Source organism: Cebus imitator, unplaced genomic scaffold (assembly GCF_001604975.1).
Source record: "Cebus imitator isolate Cc_AM_T3 unplaced genomic scaffold, Cebus_imitator-1.0 Scaffold317, whole genome shotgun sequence".
Taxonomy (NCBI): domain Eukaryota; kingdom Metazoa; phylum Chordata; class Mammalia; order Primates; family Cebidae; genus Cebus; species Cebus imitator.
Window position 1 is genome coordinate 1459065 of NW_016107632.1, and position 21449 is coordinate 1480513.

Below are 21449 nucleotides of genomic sequence, written 5' to 3' on the forward strand. Positions count from 1 at the left end.
GACCCCAGTGTGCAGTGCTCCCCTCCCTGTGTCCATGTGTTCTCATTGTTCAACACCCGCCTATGAGTGAGAACATGCGGTGTTTGATTTTCTGCTCGTGTCAGTTTACAGCAGAATTTTTTTTTTTTTTTGAGATGGGGTTTCACTCTTGTTACCCAGGCTGGAGTACAATGGCACAATCTCGGCTCACCGCAACCTCCATCTCCCAGGTTCAAGTGATTTTCCTGCATCCGTCTCCCAAGCAGCTGGGATTAGAGACACCCGCTACCATGCCTGGCTAATTTTTTGTGTATTTTTAGTAGAGACGGGGTTTCATCATGTTGGCCAGGCTGGTCTCGAACTCCTGACCTCAGGTGATCCACCTGCCTTGGCCTCCAAAAGTGCAGGGATTACAGGCAAGAACCACTGCTTCCGGTCAATACATTCAAATTTGAACAGACTTGATCTGCTGGCTGGATGCTGCTCTCACATACTTTCCCCTTCTCCAGGATTCATAAGGATTCCCAATAGAGAGCAGACCATGATCAGTGGTACCATTGCACCTGCCCCCCACCACCCTTCACTGACTTGCAAGCTCAGAACCAGCCCCCACCTCACCCCTACACCTGCAAGGCTCATTCTCAGGAGACTTCAGAAAAGTCAAAAATAACTCATCAGAAAAAGCTCAGGCCCCCTGCTTTAACATGAAAACCTTTGAGAATGGCCTTTTCAGCTTCAAAGCCACCACGGTGGGCAAAGCTTCAAAGACAGGGCACGGTTAGCTTTGAAGATTTGGTGTTTTCAAAGCAGTGGTCTTAACCTTCTTCTAGGTCATACACTTTTATTAGGTCTGGAAACCTAATAAAAGCTATGGAGCCACATGCCATGAAAATGCACAAGCTTAATGAAAGCTTAGTGAAAATGTTGCCCGCAACTGCAGGGGGCTTGTGGACACTGAACACCAGCATGCATCGTAGGATCAGAATTCCTACTATACTATCATAGCCAGATGTACACATCAGTTTGTCTTTTCCAAGACTTCTCTGAAGGACCCCAATGAGTCCTTCTGATCTCATTTGTCAATGTTTTCACTTTTCTCTATTTCCCAGGTCTGTGCTCCATTCATCCATCCATCTAGGTCTGTTATTCAGTAAGTAGATTATGGTTTTGGTTGTATTTTTTTTTTTGGAAGTCAGCATCCATTCTGATTGGAAGGTGCCCATGTCTCATAGGTTTATTTTGAATACTCTCTCTGCCTTCATCAATCATCCATGCATCTACAGATTCTTCTATCCAACTATTTATTCCTACTTAGTCATTAAAAATAAATCCTTCCATGCTCCAGGACTGGATAGACAGCAGGAAACAAGACAAAAATTATCTGCCTTCATTTTATTGACAATTGAGTGAAAAGATGGATAAATGAAAGCAATTATAATGTAAAAGCATAAGTGTTCTAGAGAAGATTAGGACACTTTGAAAATATAGAAAGGAGAATATTTTAAACTTTTAAGTTCATGGGTACACGTGCAGGTTTGTTATGTAGATAAACTTGTGTCATGAGGGTTTGTTGTACCGATTACTTCATCACCCAATCATTAAGGCTAGTACACATTAGTTGTTTTTCCTGAGCCTCTCCCTCTTCCCACCCTCCATTCTCCAGTAGGCCCCAGTGTCTGTTGTTACCCTCTTTGTATCCATATATTCTCATCATTTAGCTCCCACTTATGAGTGAGAACACATGGTATTTGGTTTTCTGTTCCTGCGTTAGTTTGCTAAGGATAATGGTTCCCAGCTCCACCCATGTTCCTGCAAAGGACATGATATTGTTCTTTTTATGGCTGCATAGTATTCCATGGTGTATATACTCCACATTTTCTTTGTCCAGTCTACCCTTGATGAACATTTAGGTTGATTCCACATCTTTGCTATCGTGAATAGTGCTGCAATGAACATATATGTGCATATGTCTTAACAATATAATAAGTCCTATTTCTTTAGGTATACACACAGTAATGGGATCGCTAGGCCAAATGGTATTTCTTTTTTGGGTCTTTGATAAATTGTCACACTGTTTTCCACAATGGTTGAACTAATTTACACTCCCATTAACAGTGTATAAGTGTTTGAAAGAGAATTTTAACCCATACTTGAAATCAGGGTATCAGGAATGCTTTCTGAAGAAAATTATGTATAGCTTGAGAATAATGGATAACTGGGAGCTACCCAAATATAATGCAGGCAGAAGAGTAGGTAAAGGAATGTACAACTGTCCAAAGGTTTTAGGTTCATCCTAAAGGTAATGAAGGGCAACCTCAGGCTTTTAAGCAGAACAATAATGACTCAACCTGAACCTCCCGAAACTTACCCCAGCTCTCCAGAGGACAGAATAGTTCGGAAGAATCAAGACCAAAGACAAGAAACTAGTTAGAAGGCTGTTGTGATGTTCCAGAAGGTAACCTAGGCTTGGATAATGACAGCAGAGTTGGAGGAAAGTGGGTGCTTTGGTGAGCTGTAGAGAATAGAAATGATAAGACTTGATGATTGACTGAGTTAGGGGTTAGGGCTGAGAGAGAAGGAATAGCCAAGAATAAAATGCCTTAATTTCTGATTTGGGCAACTAGGTGGCTGGGTGCACAATTTTAAGGAAAAATGAAAAAGAATCAGGTTTGGTAGGGAGGCAGAATGATAAGATAAATACAGCTTTGGACATCTTGAGCTTGAATTGCTTGCAAGACATTCAGGTAGAAATGTCTAGAAGTCAATGGGATCTAAAATGCAAGAAAGATCCAGCCTGGAAATATAGATTTGGGAGCCACCAGTGTACACATTGTTTTTAAACCCTAGAGAAGAGTATGCAGAGCAGAGATTTTCAACCAGGGAAATGCCACAACCCCTTCAGGGTATATTTTGGAGATGTACACAAGCATTTTGTAGTTGTTACTATGACTGGGGCAACAGCTGGCTTCTGCTGGGTGGGAGTCAGGGATACAGGTTGCCCTGCAATGTTGGAGATATTCCCATACAAAGAATCCTTCTCCATCGTGTGTAACTCTCTCACTGTTTACAAAGATCTGAGCTTACAGTCTAACTCCAAATAAATACCTTCTTTAACACTGCTATATTCTGCATTGGGTTTTCTAGGAATGCAACTCCAGAGTAAGGTGAAGGAAGACTTCTCTGTAAACCCAACCCATATTCATGCCTTCAGACCAGACTTCTCTCCAGAAATCCTGCCTTCTACATGTTTAACATCTCCCTAATGAGCAACTCAAGCCTAAATTATCCAAAACTGGACTACTAATCTCTCCCCTCTAACTTCACTACTCCACTGAGTCTTCCCCATCTCCATGGAGAGTGACTTTAAGGTCAAAACTTTTTAATTATCCTCAACTCCTCTAATTTTTTTCTCACAACATCTGCCCAGTTCATCAGGGAATCCTCATGGCTCCACCACCAAAATACCTCCAGACTCTGACCTCATCTCCTCATCTCCATAGCATCGATTCTTCTGAGCCACAACCATCCTTTTTTCTTTTCTCTTTTTTTTTTTTTTTTTTTGGTGGCGGGGAGAGATGGAGTCTCACTCTGTCACCCAGGCTGGAGTGCAAATGACATGATCTCAGCTCACTGTAACCTCCGCCTCCCAGGCTTAAGCCATTCTCCTACCTCAACCTCCCAAGTAGCTGGGATTATAGGCATGTGCCACCACACCCAGCTAACTTTTGCATTTTTAGTAGAAAAGGGGTTTTTCCATGTTGGCTAGGCTGGTCTTGAACTCCTGACCTCAGGTGCTCCATCCACCTCAGTCTCCCAAAGCATTGAGATTACCAGCATGAGCCACCATGCCCAACCCATCTCTTGCCTGGTTTAGTGCAATTGTACCTAACTGGTTTCCCCACCTTCATTCTCCGTCTCTTACAGTTCATGCTCCACTGCAGCCAGAATGACGCCATTAAAACCTAAGTTAGATTACATCCCTCCTTAGATCTAAACCTTCCAACAGCTCCCCATTTCCCTCAGAGAAAGAGCCAAGTCCTAATGCAAACCTGTAAGGCCCTTAATAAACCTCCCCTGGGCCCTGATTATCTCTCTGGCCTCATCTCCTTTGCTCTCCCCCTCACTTGCTTCTTCCAGCCCAAGGAGCCTCCTCACTCCTCCTCAATACAAACTGCTGAACACATTCTTTCATTTCAGCCTTTCTGCCAGCTACTTCCTCTACCTGAAACACTCCTCCTCCAATTATCTAAATAGCTAACTCCCACATCTTCACTCTGTGCCTCAGATCTCAGCTTCTCAATGAACCCTCCGCTGACCACCATTTCTTACCTGGCAGCCCCCTTCCAGGCTCCTTCCTGGTCCTTTCACTCTTCTGCATTTTCCCCGTATGTCTTCTCAGCATCTAAACAGCATATTATTAACTTAGGATCCAAGTTTACTTTTTGCTCTCTGTCCACCCTGCCAGCTGCAAGTTCCATGAGGGCAAGAATCTTTGTTTTATTTATTTCTATTTCCCAAGTGTCTAGAATAAAGCCTAGCAAATAATAAGTGCTCCATAAATATTTACTGAATAAATGTATTAATGAACTGTAGTAAAATTAGCTCTCAGGCCATCATATATTCCTCCCAAACTATTGATTCTGGCAGAAATTTCATGAGAGACTTTCTTCTTGTTATTCAAAGCTAAGCATTGAGAATTTTTTAAGAACTTACTTTATTTCCCAAAACAACAGCAATCATAGCAAAAGACTTGTTCTTCAAGACTGCTGGTTCTCCTAGAAGTTCAGATCCATTCAGGATCTTAGCTGTGTTCTTGGTTCTGGGCCACATGGGCAGTCGCAGCAGGAAAACAAGTGTGGTAGTGCAAGGTGAGTCCAGGGTATCAGAAAAAGAACCCTCAACTGCTGTCTCAAAATACTCTCCTCTGCATATATTGGAGCAATTCTGGTCTTTGGGACTTTCTTTGGTTAAGCCACAGTCTTACTCTCTCTACCTTTATCATTTGACCTTGGTACTTCTTTCTAAGATGAGCAAGGACAAGACTCTCCCTTCTTCTACATGGAACTCCTTCAGGCCTCCTTAAAGACCTAATTTAACCCCTGTCTTCGCACTGCCTCTCACTGTCCCATCACTTAGTCTTCTCATTCAAACATCTACTGGTTCTTTAACTCTCCTCCTATGACACCAGTTAAATTAGGCCCTTTCAACATCCTGGTAGGATCTTCTGCATGGATTCAGATTTGTCTCTATCCCTCCTATAGCACAGGACCCACGATGGACACTATATTCTAGATGTCATGTCACTGCATGGATGAGCCAGAACAGAACCCCGCCCTGAAGCTTTAGTTACTTATTTGTGCAACCGCTTCACATTCATCCAGAGGGTTCCGTGTTATTCTAACAGAAACAAAAACAGAAAGTAACTGCAGGGTTTTAAAAAGGAGGATAATGATCAAAACTGAATTTCTCTAAGGTCACTCCAGAGGATCAGAAGAGTCAAGGCTGAAGGCCAGAAACCAATAAGGAGGCTGCTATAGCGTTCCTGATGGGAGTTCACTGGGACCCTCTAGTCCCTAAGTCCCATTGAAACATGTTCTGTGAGGCTAGATTATCTCTGTCTTATGCTTTTGAACTTGGATTTTGGTTTCTTTTTTCATGCGTTGGGACACAAAGGCCCTTATTTTTTAAATCTGAACCCTTTAGTCATTTATTTGGGTTAAGCCAAAATGTATCCTCCCTGTGCTTCTAAAATTTTACTTGGCATTATTTTTCTGTGTGTTCAGGTTTGTTGTTGCATTCCCTCCCACCCCTTCCCTAAAGCCTGGGGTTTCTTTGAAGAGAAACTCCAGGCCTGTTCTCCTTTACATCCCCATAGCACAAAGCAAAGTTCCTTGTACACAGCTACCCTGATTGCATTTGTTGAATTAAATTAAGGTGAATGGGTCTGAATTAAAAGCTGCTGTTAAAATGCAAATATGCTATCTGGGCTCCACATGGCATTAAGATACCCATTAAAACCTTGGCACAGAGTAATTCATTGAATCAGTTAATAACCACCCAGTAAGCAGTGAAGGGCTGAAACATGCAAAAATACAGCTTAGACTTGGGAGATCCTTGAGGGAAACAGAACTGAGACACAAGTCTACTGGCTGAGGAGCAGGCAAATTGGGTCTTGCGTCAAATAAAGGAGCATGGAGTTGAACCCAGAATAAATTAGAGTTCAAATGCTATTGCTTACAAGCTCTGTGACCCTGGGAAAGTTAATTAACCCCTATGGACCATGATCTCTGCCTAAAGAACCACAGAGTCAAATGCCAAAGACTTGTACAGCTTGTCTTTGATTTCCTAAGGTTACACATATTGTGATTAGTCTCACATGTTTCTGGATGTGTTGTATACTGCTGCCTGGCACATAGCCGGCCCTCAACGTCTGCTAGTTGAATCAATGAAAGTGACTGGGTCATCAGGCTGTCATGGGTATGAAAGCCAGCTTCACCATTCTCTACCAGCTTGCTCCAGGTAAGACTTCAGCTCACAGTGCCTCACTTTTTAAGTCTATGAAATGGAAGTATAATGCCTTCTTCTCAGTTTATCACAAAGATAAGCTTATCACAAACTTTCTCAGTTAAAGTACCTTTGTCCATTTTCTGTTGCTTATAATGGAATACCTAAAACCAGGTCATTCATAAGAAAACGAATTTCTTTCTCACAATCCTAAAGGCTGAGAGGCGTAAAGTTGAGGGCCCACATCCAGTGAGGGCCTCCTTGCTGGTAGGGACTCTTCTGAAGAGTCCCAAGGTGGCTCCACGTATCACATGGTGAGGGGGCTCAGCCTATGAGCTCAAGTTTGTCTTCCCCTTCCATGATAACTCATTAATCCATTAATGGATTAACCCACTTATATGGGCAAAGCCCTCGTGGTCCATTCACCTCTTAAAGGTCCCACTTCTCAACACTGCCACATTGGAGATTAAATTTTTACATGAATTTTGGAGGAGACAAATGTTCAAACCATAGCAGAAAGCATGCAAAGCGCCTTCACATAATGGTTTATTAAGTATTGATTCTTTCCATTTCCCCTTGTTAACACCCTTAGTGCCATTTTCACACATTTTTTGGACAGAAGAGAAATTGCTTGGCAGTTGGATGTTCCTGAAATTTTCTCTTCCAAATGAATTTCTGATCACAAAAGACATGAATTGCTTTAGGTGAACTTTCCCTCGCTCTCTGTATGTGAAGTTGGACTGCCATTTTAAGTGCTCAGGTGCCTTCACTTCCTTTCCCCAAAGAAAGAAGCAAAAATGTGCATATGTTCACTCATACCCCTCTGAGCAATGACAGTAAACAACCAACACACCACAGGAGCCAAGCGCTGGCCCTGTGTGCCTGTGTATTTCTAGCAGCCCTCACATAAATGGGCACGTGGCCCCCACTGGAGCACAAAGTTTACAACTCGCAGGTGCAAGAACAATTTTTCAATTAGGGATAATGTGGTTCTTCATCATGTTTTTCTGGAGCCTTGTGGGAGAAGGGACTCTGGCCAGGTGGAAACTCAGCACAACAGTTACAATTTAGTAATCTGAGATGTGTCTTTCCAAAAACAGAAAGCTTCTGATTCGATAGCTTTGCGAGATGTAAGTCCATGGTTGTGATTCGCGATTTGCTCCTACTGGAATGAATGAGTAGATTTAGTGGTTGCCTTTTCAAAATCTTGCAAATGTATGAACCTATTCATTGGCCCCTTTCTGATTCACTGGACTTTTCTATTTCATCAGGCTGAATTCTCCTTTTGGCTCAATTATCAGCCTCCACATCCCATTGATTTTCCCTTTTAATATCTCTCCTGTCCCTCTTACCTTTTAAAGCAAGCCTTTGCTCCCATTGGTCAGAATGGATGATATTATAGTAGAGCTTGCATTCTACCTTAAAGGAAAGAGTTGGGGTGAAGAGAGAAGAGGCAGATGGATTTTAAGTTGTGGGGAAAAAATGTGGGAACATGTCTGATTAAAGAAAGGGCAATAAAAAAAGAAGAGTGTATATAGCACAGAGGAGGTCAAGATGCAAAGCGAGGTGAGGTTGAAAATGTAGATCAGAGTGACACATATACACCATGGAAGACTATGCAGCCACAGAAAAGGATGAGTTCATGTCCTTTGCAGGGGCATGGATGAAGCTGGAAACCATCATTCTCAGCAAACTGACACAAGAACAGAAAACCAAACACTGCATGTTCTCACTCATAAGTGGGTGCTGAACAATGAGAACACATAGGCACAGGGAGGGGAACACTGGAACCTGTTGATGGCGGGGAGGTGTTGGGAAGGGATATCAGGGGATGGGGGGATTGGGGAGGGATAACATTGGGAGAAATGCCTAATGTAGATGATGGGGGGATGGATGCAGCAAATCACCATGGCATGTGTATATCTATGTAACAAACCTGCAAGTTCTGCACATGTACCCCAGAACTTAAAGTATAATAAATAAATAAATAAAATGTAGATTAGAGTTAAGCTGTTGAGAAACTTGATTACCTTATAAATGTATTTTTAACTTTAATGCAAAACCCATGGAGAATTCTTGAAGAATTTAGAGAGGAGAAATATTGTCATCAGTCTGGTGTCTATACAAAAGATAGATTGAAGCAAAGATTAGAAGGGGGAGATTAGATGTACTCTGGTTTCATAATTAGGAGTAAGAAAGAGAATGTAATTCCATTCAGCATGTTTCAAGCCCAACTATGTAACAATCCAGAGGCATAAGGATTAAATGGCTTTCTCAGCACCAGAGATTTGGTACTCTGGCTAGTACCAGAGATTTGAAGTTGAGAAACTGACACAAACACTAAAAACTGTGGAGGGCAGAGATGATAATTTTATAGAATTTTGCCCCCAATATTCACAATGCAATACAGATTCATATTCAGTAAACACTTATTGGGAATCTACACTACCAGGAATGCTTTTAACCACTAGTAATGGAATACACGAATAATAGTGGCTAATATGATAAAGACATTAGTTACCTCACATGACAAAAAGGCTAGAGATCATTGTTTTGTGTTAATTTGCTGCATTGCTATAATATAACTGCTTTCACTCCAAGCACTGTGCAGCAGAGCCTCCCAGAAGACTTCCATGTGTGCTCCATTGGTTCTTCCTAGGTTCCACAGCAAGCCTTAGCTGCAAGGGAGGCTGGAGCTAAATCTGTATTTAGCATTTCTAGCCTAATAGAGTAAAAGGAAGCCAGGGAAGAAAGAATTGGGAATAAAGGTTAGATCAGCCACCCAACAGTGACTACCACACCTGCTTATCTGCCAAGCACTTTCACAACCAACGTTGCTGCATAAAATTCTTAGCCACGAAGTAAATATCACCTCCAAAATTATCAACAAAGAAACAGAGGCATGGAAGGATGAAGTGGCCTTCTCAGGATTGCAGAGCTAGTAGCAGAGATTTGAAGTTGAGAGACTGGCACAAACACTCCTCAACTAACCATATACTTCAAAAAAACGACTATGCTCACATGAAGAAAGGTGAAGAGTTAGGCAACGGGCTATAAAAACCCCAGAGAATAAATGTAACATTTGAGCTAGGCTTTGAGTGAGTTTTTACATGCAAAGAGTGAAGGAACAGCATTCGTAATACAGGAAACAGAAGGAACTATGGCCCAGAGTCATAAAAATATTAGACACAGGACTTGTAAGGAAGGACAAGGAGTCCACCAGCTGGAGAAGGGAGGACATCTTCCAAGAAATGAACTGAAACTATGGCAGTCACTCTCACCCCAGGTATCCGTCTCAAGGCCACCGACCTCAGATGTCAACAGGGGCCATGCTGGCCCCCAAATCCACTGCTCTGAGAAAGCGGAACCAGTGCCCCCTAGGCTGGGGTCATGGCTGGGGTCTTCATATATGAGCCATTTTGTAGAGAATTTGTAAGCATTCATCAAATAGTGATTTGCAGAATACAATGGGATGTGCTGAAAGCACCAATAAATTAATATTGGGGCTGTAAAAAATTCAGTCTGAGTGAAAGGGAAGCAGTTACTTTACTTCAGTGTCACTTTGGTAAAAGCAAAAGAAAAATCTGAAGAAATGAAACCCAATTTGGTGAATCTGACCTCACAAACAATATGAGAGTAAACCAATCTGGGTTAACTCCCAAGCTGACCACCTCCTAGCTTTGTTACCCTGGGCACATGTGAACAAAAGTTCTCTAAAAATAAATTTTGAGGAAAGAGACTTTATTCCAGAGATTTGGTTGCAAACTGGGGAGATCCAACCTTCAAGGTAAAAGAAAGGTGCCTTCCAGAGAACAAAGGGAGAGTTTGGTTTTTATGGATAAAATTCCCACCCAGGTTCCCAATCAGGTTTATTTACGCAAATGAAGCATTCAAACTTGCTTAGTTCTGATTGGTTGACATAGCTGAGCCCTGATTGGCCAAGGCAGGTGAGCTCTGATTGGTTAGTTCCCAAATTAGAGATTTGAGAGTTCTGAAGGAAGGTCCCAAGATTAAACCAGAGGGATGAGTTTTCAGGGAACTAAGAGATATGTGTGACCTCTAGTTAGCAAATGACGGCTTGACTATTTTAAAGTTAGGCCCAGTTAGGCTCTTGGGATTCATCTTGAAGAGCTAGCTCTTTCAGGTTCACATTTTTCAATATTTCACATTTCTTCTCCAATCTGAACCCCTGTGCCCAATAGCAACTTAGCGTTACACAAAGCCCACTGTTTTTTTCAATCAGATGGCCAAGCCCAGGCTATCTGACAATAGCAAGTCACGTGGACTTACTGAGCATTATTTTTTTAATCTGTACGTTAAAATCAAATCTGAGTGAAATTTACATTGGTGGTCACAGATCCTAGCACCTGGAAAATGCCCAAGCAATGCAAGTTACCATTATTAGCAGTATTCCTAATGTTACTCCAATTAATATGAACAATGAGAGCAATAATATCTACTTCACAGTGCTGTTAAACGGACAAGTACTAAAGAATAAAATCATTTAACCAGTCTTGTAATATGAAGTACATAAACAAATAGTTCATTTGCTTCTCTCTCACCAGCTTTCTCTTGACTGAAAAGAAACTTTCCATTGAAAAACAAAATTTCAGTAATGATAACAAGATCTTTTCTCCATGGTTTTCTGTTGCCTGCGTCTATGTGGTTAGTTGATATACCCAGAGGTGATGTCAGCTCAGAAGTAGAAAGGGTGGAATGATGGGTGATCCCAGATGGAGGTCTTGATAAGCTGATGAGATATGAAGAGAATAAGGATAAGAAGTTAAAAATATTGACAAGAGGGAGATCAAAGCAAGGGGTCATGAGGACCCGGCTTGAAAAGGAGAGAAAGGCAAGATGAAGATAATGGATAGGAAGAAAGTGGGAGGTCAAAGATTAGAAGGTTCAATGAAGAGAATGTGAATGAGGACTGAAATGACGGAGGTGGACGCTGAAATGATTGTGGTTGGGAAGTGGGTGTTAAATTTTTAAATTTCAGCTTCAGGAAACAGCAGGGCCATAATGGTCAATGGCTGACATTGGGTGAAAAAAGGAACCCTGGAGACTAGAAAACAGAGGGTGTGAGAGATCAGCATGCTGATGACTTGTTGGGATCATGAAAGGACTTGAAGAGGGAGGTTCAAGGTGTTGATGAGTGAGGTGACAGCAGGCTGGCTGAGGATGCACATTCTACAGAGATGTTTGCTTAAACCATAGCCATCTGGGAATTGTGTCCCTCCTTCAGTATGGGCAATTTCCAGTGAGTAGCTAGACTACCACCTTCTCCCAGTTCTGTGTCCTGTTTTTGACTATTACTTGTCTTCCTCAACATGGATAACTGTCACCATAGTTATGGTTGGAGGCCGTGGTTCCCAGTCAATCAGGATCCTGCCATTGACTATTTTGCTAGTGGTTTCCCAGGCTTGCAGCCTTTCAGCCGCATTAATTCTTAACCACAAACCTGGTCAATATCCCCAAGAGGAAAACACCTTGTCCTACGTATATTCCCCATGCCCAAATGTTCAGGCACCCTTACCCCTTTCACATCTGAACATTGCTTCCTGAAGTTTTCCTGTGCGAAGACTTCTTCACACATAATCTAGAATAACATGTAGCCAATTTCTTCCCCCATGATAGGTGTGATGTACTTAACACTCACTAATTGTTAAGGTATTTAGTGGCTGCAATCTATGCTGAATGTGGAGATGCTTTAACAGAATGTATGCCTAATTAATTAAAAAAGCATTTCACATGTGCATTAGTGATTATACGTTTTTAAAAAATGAACATGTGAATTTGTGAGACATAAGATCTATCTATTCTACAGACAACTGTAGAACCCTAAACAATAAACCCGTAGCTAGCGAGAAGTGTATGACCCACAGGTTGGGCACTGCAGGTTTAAGACATTTGGTCTTCACAATTCTAGAAAGATTTTTTAAATGAGGAAACCAAGACCCAGGTGTAATATGAAACACAAATCAACCACAGCAAGGACTTAAGCATCAGGTGAATGTGTATCCAAACTTGGTCTTCATATCTACAGGCTTGAGAATTCTTCCTTTTTTTCTACCTGCTGAATCCTGAGCTCCACTGATGAAGTGAAGCTAACTCTGTTGCTTTGCTTCTGACTTCTGTCCCCATACGCTCCAACAGCACAGGTTCTGGCCTGGAGTATACAGGGTTGATTTGTCATTTTACAAAACAAATACAGTTTGGGTGAGAAAAGGGCCAAGTGAAAAATAATCCCAAGCCAGAAAGCTACTGTGGAGGTTTGGAGCAAAAGAGAGAAACACAAACAAACCCCCCAAAAACATAAAAGCTCAGGATGATTTATTTCATAATTTAAAAATCAAAATCTCCTTCAGGCAGTAAGGCTTGTTTGCCCAGTTTTACCCTAGAGTGAGTCATAATAGCTAAGTTATATACCCTCGGAAAAACCAGGGTTTTTCCAGTGGGAGCACTGAGATATCATTAAGCCCAGCACTGTGTGGGGCTGTGCCAGAATCAAATGTCCTTTGAAATTGAGACCAGCCGAGAGAAAGCCTCAGGGCCAGTGCTGTGTTTCTCCAAAACGTGTCTGGTCCCTGCCATCTCATCCAGAAGGTGGCGGGCAAGGAAAGAATTGTGGGGCGCAAATAATCACGTTAGCTTCAGGGACAGGGCACAGCAGGTGGGCAGCAGGAAGGAGAACATTAATCACAGGGACTAGATTGCATTCCATCTGCAGTAAGGACACCAATAAGTCCACCTGTATCAGTCACCTAGTACCCCAATATCTCAGCATAACAACCCCCGAATTTCATAGGCATGCAACAGTAAGTGTTGATTTTCATTTGCAAGTCTGTGAGCCAGGCTTGGCTAATCTCAGCTGGCCTTGCTATTGTGTCTGTGGTCATCTAGTGGATCAGTTGGGGGTTAGCTGATCTGGAATGGTTTCACTCATATGCCTGGCATCTGCCTGGCTATCGATGAAGCAATGGAGGTACAGGGCCCATGTGCCCACCATCACCCAGGAGGTTGGCCTGGGCTTGGTCACATGGTACTGGCAAAGTTCCAAGAAAGAATGGAAGCACAAAAGGCTAAGTCAAAAAGCCAACTCAGATTCAAGAGATGAGAAAGCAGATTCTAACTCTTGACCAGAGGAGATGTAAGGTCCAATGGCAAAGGCCACAGATACAGAGTAGAGAATTGGGGACCTTTCTACAACCAATTTTCTACAAGAACAGTGCTGCTGGTGCTGCTGGTGCTGCTGCACAAAAGAACTTAGACTTTATCTATGAAGCCACAGAGCATGGCTTGAAGATCTGCTGGTTAGAAGATGGATTTCATTTCACAATATAAGGGCAAAATAGTCCAAGCTCTCCAACAATAAAATGGACTGTCTTAGGAGATGATGCTTTTACATGATTATAACTACTTATGTTGAGTGTTTATTACAGACATCAGACAATGTTCTCGGTGGCTCACAGGAATTAATCATGGCAATAACAACATGAGCAGGGCCACTGCGAACATGCAGAAAGGGTCTACTTGGCTGAGAGGCATGCTTCTTGCCAAATCATGAGCCCAGGTGTGGAGCTATATCCACTTGGAGGAAGGAAAACCATTTGCTAATGCATACTCGGGTGATGTATTAACTTATTAACTAGCAGTAGCCAAGCCTGCTTATGAGGTTGGTAGTACTGTATTCTGACTTTCAGACTTTCATTTTAGAGTTAAACAACATGAGACCTAAGGGAGTTTAGGTAAATCGCTCAGAAATATTCAGGTTTTGAGCAGAAGAGAGATTTGAACTCAGGCAGTCTGCCTTCAGTTCAGGCTTTTTGACCATAAAACTATCCTGCCTGACTTGATCCTACGACAACCTACTAGAAAGGAAAGCAATTTCTATTTCACAGATGGGAGATTTAAGGCTCCAAAAATCAAGGAACTTGCTAAAAAATTAAGGGATTCAGGTAATGAATGGCAGTAGGATTCATTCCCACCTCTAATTCCAAAGCCTATTTGCTTTTAACTGCAAACTGTCTCTTCTCCATCAGTGGTCTAAGAAGTTCTCTAACACTGAAAGCATGCAAGAAGAGGCTATATGTCAGGATTGCTAGGAGAGATTAATGCATTGGCTGAGAACTGTAATTTAGTGTTCTTTTACCTTGAAAATTCTATAAATAGGACTGGCCATGAGAGCTTTCTGGGTTGCTCCATTCTCGCTCTGGTCAATTCCTCGTGTTCAGAAGTAAGATCAAAACGAGAAGTTCCTCTAGAATTAAACAAGTATCCAAAGCTGAAAAAGGCAAGGAGATCTCAACAGGACATTTATTTTACCTTTTATTACTTACCTGCTCTAGGCTAGGGTGCTCAGGGGCCCACAGAGTCTCACTGGGATCCTATTAACTGCCTGTTGCATAAAATAGGCTCTGGAAAACACCCTTTCTTCTGGGAAATCTTCCCAAACGAGCAAAAACTATTTTGCTGACCTCCCAATGGGATTATATAGGAAATAATTTAAAATAAAATGTCTAACTCTGTGTGTCAGACTCACCAAAGTCACCCTGGAAGGTTTATGAGGACAGAGGAGCAGGAGGCTGGGCTACAAAGACCAGAATATCCTGGAGGCATCCACACACCGTGGTTTCCTTTCCCGCCTCTATCATTCTCTGGTTCTGATCCAGACTCTCCTTAACTCTGATGCAGAGCCTGGGATTCTTCGGAATTGAGAACTCAGGCTCACTTCACCCACACTAACGGGATATGCTTCTTTAACTCTCCAGATTTCAAATGCACCTGTCACTACCAGAAAGAAATCCTGCCTCTGCCCCCAAAATTCCGTCCCAACACAGTTTAGGGTTTTTGACCACAAAACCGATCAGTTAGCAGCTGATGCAGCACAACTCAGGCTGGCCGACCAATGGCACCAATGGCACTGTTCATCCCAGAAGGACAATGAGTTTGAGACCTGGCTCTACAACTGATTAAAAGCATGACTGAGCAAATTGCCTGAAACTAAGCCTCAGTTTCCTCATCAGTAACAAAAAATATATAAGATCTCCTGGGGTTATATTAAGAATTTAGTGACCAACATCAAAGGCTACAAAATTTCAGACAGAAGAAATGTATTTTTTAGACGAATTGCACAGCATGATGACTGTAGTCCACAGAGTCTGACCACCTCTCACCACCTCCACAGCTCCAAGCTCACCTTGTCACTGTCATCTCCCACCTGGAGTATACAACAGCCTCTTCCCTGGTCTCTCTGCTCTCACCTGTGGTGGAATTTGAGAGTGATGCACTCCCCTTATAAGGAAGAGCATGTCTATGTCTGTATACGGTTCGCCATTTCACCCAGAATCAAAGCCACAGCCTGGAAGTGGCCTGCAGGGTCTTACAAGCTGTGCCTACCCCCATTTCCTCTTGATCTCCTCTCTTACTCTCTCCACTTACTCCGCTCCAGCCACAGGGGCCTCCTTGCTGTGTCTCAAAACACACCAGGCACACTCCATCCAAGCGCCTTTGTGGAAGCTATTTCCTCTGCTTCACTTTCCCCAGGTATCACTGTGGTTCATTCTGTCCCCTTCACATTTTCCATCGTATGCCATCAGCTACCAGGTGTCTTCCTACCACCCCATTCACCATTGCAACCTCCCTCTCACTCTCAGCGCTCCCATTTCTCTAACCCTGTCCTTTTACTTATTTTTATTTTCATTAGCATTTATCACATTCAAGCATATTATTTAACTTATTTATTATGTTTGTTATTTACTGTCTCTCTCTCTCTCTCTCACCCCCGCCCCTTTCTCTCTCCTCGTTAGGGGATAAGCTGCTGGAGGGCAGGGGTTTTTGTCTATCCTGTTCCCTGTTGGATCCCAAGTACCTGAGCCAGTGCCTTGCACAGAATAGGCACACCACAAATATGTTGAAGGAATGAACAGATTAACAGTAGCCATTAGCGTTATCATGTTAAGAGCCTCTTAAGACCAGGAATCATGTCTTATTCCTGTCTGTATGCCCAGCCCTTACTACAGGGCCTATCCCTGCTGAGATGCTCAGCAAAGGTTTGCTGAATGAATGAAACCAAGAAGCCTCCCTTCGTTGAGACGGGGAGAGACTGAGCACTAAGCTCATATTGGCTTGCCTGAAGGACAACCTCGCATGTCACATCCAGAGAGCAAAATTGCCTCTGACATGTAATTTAAAACCTGAGATGCCTGGATATAAAGTCTTACTCAAGTAAATGGGATCAAACATCAGGGCATTTCCACTCTACCAAATAGATATTCTGGATTTAATGTGGTCTCTCCTTCCTTCTCAAGTCTCTCAGGCTGCCCTCACCCGTGGGGGGAGTGGGGAGATGAATTTGGAGGTGGATGGCCTTGCTTCAGGTAATCCCAAGTCCCATCTGAGTCTCAATTTAATTTCTGATCAGTGAGAGACCATCGACTCCTTAATTTCCATTCTGAGCCTCCTCCGTCTATCCCAGACCTGGAAGAACCTACAACCTTCTTATGACACTCTCAATTCTGCAGAATGTGGATTCCATCTTAGGCTACCAGAATCCTCGGATCAGTTTATCGCAGTTAATTGTGTACATGGAGAAGTGGGGAGAATAATGGCTTGTTTTAATCACCAATCCTCTAATCACTCACTGTGAGGCCTTAGCAAGTTTTTTAACCTCTGCAAGACTCAGTTTTCCCATCTGTAAAATGTGCATAATAAAACTTGCCATTTATTTTTGTTGTAGAATCTATGTGAAATAAATGCTCTTTCCCTACCAGAACCTGAGTTCTCTAGGACAGAGATTTCTTTGTCATTCTTTCACTCATTCATTTACTGAGTGGTGTGTTTATTGAGACCCAAACAAGGTCTCACAAGGATAATTATTAAGGTACAGTCCCTGCTGTACAGGAGTCTAGGAACCCGTGTAATAAATCATTCCTACCTGGTGTGATAAATGTTAAAATGAAACTATGAGCAAACACCATGAGAACTGAGGAGGGAGTGACTATACTTAAGAGGAATGTGGAAGGCATCTGACAGAATATGATGTGTAAACAATTTTGAATAGCAGTTTTCCAGGCAGACAAGGGGGAGGAAGAAGGATATTCAAGGCAGAGAGACAGCATGAATAAGCCATGGTGCCCTGTGTCACTCACCACTTAAATTATGACTCTCCAGCCTCCACATTAAAATGTGACACATGGAGGTTCTAAGTAAATATGTGTTCAATAAACAAATCTTTCTAAGGACACCACACAGTCATCATGGACTATTCCTGGCATTTTTAAAAGCCCAGTTTTCGTTCACACCCAACTTGTTGGTAGTGGGGGCATGGGAATTTGCACTCAAATTTCCTATCATACTTATTTCTTGCATTTATGAAATCACTGGTAAGACTTAAGAGGATAGTGAGTGGATACTGAGAGACTGCATTTACAGAGGCAATGGGCTCTCTGCCTTCTTTAATTAGCTGTACTGGGAAAATACTGCTTTTTTTTTTATCTACACATTTGGTCTCAAAACTCTTCCAGTTTAATGCTAACTTTACTGATAAGTCTAACGTGGCAAAGTAGATCTTATTACTCACAGGCAAATGCTGGACAGAAGTGTGATCTAGCTTCTAAGGGAAAGAGATGGGAAGTGACATGCCCTGAGCATTTAACTATCACAAAGACCTCCAACATAAATTCTCATAACCCCATTTTATAGAGGGAGAAATTGAGGTTTGGAGAATTATTGTTTCTTGCTAGCAAGTGGCAGAGCTGGGACTCCGAGCTGGGATGTAAAAAGAGCAGGTCTATTTTTCTTGTGCTTATGGACTGAATGTTTGTGTTCCCTAAAATTTATGTGGAAGCTCTAACTCCACTGTGATGCTATTAAGAGGTGGGGCCTTTGGGATTAGGGTCAAGTGAGGCCATGAGAGTGGAAGCTCTAAGATAGGATTAGTGCCTAAGAGGAAGGAAAGGCTAGAGCTCTGTCTTGCTCCACCACGAGAGGACTGAGAGAACACAGCAAGAAGGTGCCCATCTGCAAGCTAGGAAAAGAGCCCTCATGTTATATGTAAATTTTCAGTGATACAAAAGAAGTATTACTTGAATATAAATTTTCTCAGCAAGGCAATTTACTTCTATAGAAGGTGCGTCTCACAGATGGAGCAATGGTGAACGCACACCTGGACAAGGGAGGGGAAGGGGTTCTTATTCCTGATGCAGGTAGCCCCTATTGCTTTGTTGTTCCCCCATTGGCTAGAGTTAGACCTCACAGTTTAAGCTAATTCTGACTGGCTATTTTAAAGAGAGAAGGAATATGAGCTGGAGTGGTGGGTTGGGTAGTTTGGTGAGAAGGATGGTTACAGAATAGGTCAGAGCAGGTGACCAGGAGTGACTCAGGTCAGAGCAGGTGACCAGAGGAACAGATGTGAACTACTGATTAGAACTGGCAGGAAAGTTGTTTATTGAAACTAGAGGCAAGGGGATGAAGATAACCAGGAAGTTAAACTTTAACATGGAGAATTAAAGAATAAGAGAGCTGAACATGCTGACATACTGATTCTTTGAACAGAAACTTGGAGTTGCTATATCTAACTCCTCACCAGGAACCAAATGGGCTGGCACCTTGATCTTGGACTTCCCGGTCTCTATAACTGGGGGAAATAAATGGCTGTTGTTTAAGCCATGCAGTTCATGGTGTTTTGTTACAGCAACTCCAGGCGACTGACATTTGTCCTCACAGAACATATATACCTACAGCCCCTGACCAAAAGCATCTATCTCTTCATGTTTCCATATGATCACTTCTCAGTTTTCCTGGGAATAATAGAATATTGGGTCTTTTTCTCTATTTGTTGTGCTTTCTCAGTCTTGGTCACTGAGCTACTGAATCATCTTGATTCCCAAGTAGTCCCAGGGAAGGTAACTAGTCTAGAAAATGTCTGTGCATATCACAAATGAAGATGCCACCCTCTGCTCTACTAGAAAGCCAAGAAATGACCTGGCCAGGGATGAGGATCATCAGGGCCAGATCTGAACAGGCAGAGGTCACGGGATTACCAGGGGATACCTAACCAGAAATACGAAGGACAACTAAAAGCAAAGCTGAACATTTATGGTGGGGTAGCCATGGCAAACAACCTCCTGGCCATCCTTATATCTGTGTGCGTCTGTGTGTGTGTGTGTGTGTGTGTGTGTGTGTGTGTGTGTGTGTGTGTGAGAGAGAGAGAGAGAGAGAGAGAGAGAGATGCAAGATGGGAAACGGGAGATGGAGGGAAAGAGTAACATATGGTGGCATGAAATCAATTATAGAGATAAACTTAAAGAGGGAGAGTATACAGGAAATTAGTGTTTCCAAGAGAAACATCAAAGGTTCTTTCTTCTGTGGACACTTTTAATACCCTCGTATGTCACATCTATTTATTCCATTCAGACTCTCTACAGTATCTTTAATTTTGATTAACTGAATTGTTTCCTTTATTATATATCAGGAAATTATTCAAACCTAAGTTAGAGACTTAAAGGTGTTATATTGTAGAAGGCATGTTCTTTTTTTAATAACCAATCATTAAATACAGTAATAGCCTCAGTAACACAGTTTCCAAGGTCAAGTAAGTCATCTCTGGTATTAAAAATGTTCTTTTTATGCACATAAACTAGATTGGTGATAAATGATGTGATATGTGGCTTACCAGTGTTGCGAATGACAAATTAAAGCTTATTTATTATTGCCTAGAGGGTCTCTGTCAAAACTTTCTCTATTGCTCAATCATCTTCCTGGGAAAAAAATATCAGATGGCAAGATCAAGAGGGAGCAATGTTGTCTGGACAGGGTGGAAACTAAATGGCACAGTGTAGGATTAAAGAGGGATATTTTGTAAGTCCTAAACTTGTGTCCAAAAATCCGTTTCCCCCAGACAGGATAATAAGACAGGGCAGGCCACAGAAGGATAAAAGAAAATCAGCCATGCCTAGCAAATACTGAAACCATGTCTGCAAGTTCTGAAGATCATTGAATATGCAGAAAGTTTATTGAATTTATATCAGGATGAATGAAAATAAGCATGGAAAAGAAAATAAGAGGTGATTATTCTGCTGTTTTCCAAGCTGGGCAAACCACATGTGCAAGGTTGGCATCTCTCCTGAATCACTATGCCTTGAGGACCACAGACACCTTGGAGTAAGGTCAGAAGTAGGTACATGGGTCTCAAAACAACGTTATAAGAAGAAAGCTCGCTGGGCGCGGTGGAGCGTGCCTGTAGTCCCAGCTTCTCGGAAGGCTGAGGTGGGAGGATCGCTTGAGCCCAGGAATTCTGGGTTGCAGTGAGCTATGCCAATTGGGCGTCCGCACTAAGTTCAGCATCAATATGGTGACCTCCCAGGAGCAGGGGCCCACCAGGTTGCCCAAGGAGGGTGAACTGGCCCAGGTCGAAAACAGAGCCGGTGAAAACTCGCATTCTGATCAGTAGTAGTGTGAACAGCCACTGCACTCCAGCCTGGGCAACATAGCGAGACCCCATCTCTTAAAAAATAATAATAATAATAAAGAAAAATAAATAAAAAAAGAAGAAAGCATGACGGAATGGAGAACATTTAGCCCAGGAGAGCATTCATGGGATATGACTATTGTTTTCAGAAAATGGAATGCTCTTGATACACAGTGGGGAATCACAATTGTTTTACATGCTCCTCAAGGAGCACTGGAGCCATGCACATGAATTGTATTTTAGCTTAGAATTTAAACTTTAGAAAACTTTCCAGTAATAGAGTTTTTAAACAGAGAATAGGCAGACTCAGTAGGAAGTCAGCCATCTACAACTAAAGTTCTTCAGCATGTGCTCTATCAGGTGACAGATTCAAAAGGTAGCCTGGATTACCTCTTTAAAGGCAAAAATTCTTTGATTATATGAAAGGGGGAAAAACCACTATATTAGTTGGAGTAAGGGCTCCATAACAGAGACTCAACAGTTCAGTCCCTTAAAG